The following is a 1,569-nucleotide window of genomic DNA, read 5'->3' as shown; positions in this document are numbered from 1 at the left end:
AGAGTATATGGTATGGCTGTATCACAGAACAGCCATAAGGAAGTATTTCCGAATGTTGCAGAGGGGCTCAGCTCATGCTTGGGCACCCTCTCACATAAAACCAAGCACTCTGCCTTCAGGATTGTCAAGTCAAACAAAAACAGGAGTACACCCGTATACCCAATTGTGAACGGGTAATATATGGCAACAATAAACAATGTCTCAACAGGTAATTCAAATAAAGGGACTGTTCAATAAGTAATCAATCCTATAGCACAAAGAAGGACAAGGGAGACCAAGGAGAATGAAAGGATGTTATTCCACACATAGGAGCACATAAATACAAATTAAATTGCAGTAACCATATCAACCAAAGTGCACTGAAAGTGTAGGGTGAATATACGGCGCAGTGACAACTGTGGTGAAAAAACAACGACCAGCGGCGCAAAACAGTCAATACAATAGTGTAAGTCAACAAAATTATTATGCATTCATAGACATGATTTCTCCATTTCGAAGTTGACCATTAAACAAGCCATAAATTGCGTTGTAGGGTCGACGGCGTTTCAACCTCTATCACTCAAGGTCATCATCAGGACGATGGTTACATAACTCTTTAAAAGTGCTCTATAGATATAAGGAGATAGGAAGAAAATCAATACAATACACCCAAGATAATAGTGTAAAGAAAGAAAGGAGGGAAGAAGTGAAATAAAAAGGGGGGGGTGGGTGTGTAGGGTACCTGATATCAATAAATGGGGTTCAGAGAATAACGATTTCCACAGGTAGGTCTAATTTCAGGGACAAACTCCTAAGGAGAAACAATTGGACAACGTCAGGGCCAAAATTCGGGATGAAAGGAAAAGAGGGCAAGGGTGGAGAAAAACTGAGAGAATGGGGACTTACCAACACGTAGTCCAGCTTCAAGAAGAGGGAAAAGAGAAGAAGGGATGAGGGTACACGCAAGTGGAGGAAGTGACCTGCAGGATGGGAAAAAGAACGGGGATTATGACGAAAAATTATTTTAAAACATCGGGACAGTCCGACAGACCAATTTCTAATGGCACCTACCAGAAAATTAAGCAGGAACACGGAGTGGAGATCAAGATTCGTTAATTACAACGTAACAGATATGCGCACTGGCAGTAATCCAAGCGACTGGGTAGAAATCCGCAGTATGGCGGAAATCCAAGTGTTTCAGGAAATAGTTCCGAGGAAGAGTCTCCATGGAAAAACTAGAACGTGGAAAAAACGGGGACAAAATGCCCCAGGGGGACTGAATCCAAATACGGGGGAGGAGCGGGAATGATGCAAAAATTAAGAAAGGACAAAGGAATCAGGTCCTGACGACTAGGGCCGGTCACAGAACCGTGATGGCCAGAAACCTAATTAAAGGACTAGAGCACAAAAGCGGGGACCGAGTGTCTCGAAGGAACATGTGATAGGGGAAAGGACAGAAAGGGACAATTACCAAGGCAAGAAGAAATCGGCCAAAGTTTAAAGAGAAAAGGAAAAGGGACACCCGATCAGTGCATAGAATACATATACTTCCGATTGGCATGTCAGCATATTCAATAAAGCTATATTTTG

General features: G+C 42.6%; 1 long non-coding RNA gene across 1 annotated transcript; it reads right to left on the bottom strand.

The window, feature by feature from the left end:
• Positions 1–349: 349 nt before the first annotated feature.
• On the bottom strand, positions 350–1,161 carry LOC146856330 (uncharacterized). Its single transcript, XR_014980932.1, has 4 exons — positions 1,051–1,161; positions 886–959; positions 722–790; positions 350–606 (listed from the first exon to the last, which is right to left on the bottom strand). It is a non-coding gene; the product is annotated as an uncharacterized LOC146856330 (long non-coding RNA).
• Between the last annotated feature and the right edge of the window lie 408 nt (positions 1,162–1,569).

This window comes from Triturus cristatus, chromosome 4_1 (assembly GCF_964204655.1).
Source record: "Triturus cristatus chromosome 4_1, aTriCri1.1, whole genome shotgun sequence".
Taxonomy (NCBI): domain Eukaryota; kingdom Metazoa; phylum Chordata; class Amphibia; order Caudata; family Salamandridae; genus Triturus; species Triturus cristatus.
Note: the sequence above shows the minus strand (reverse complement) of the source record. Positions and strands in the feature narration are given on the sequence as shown.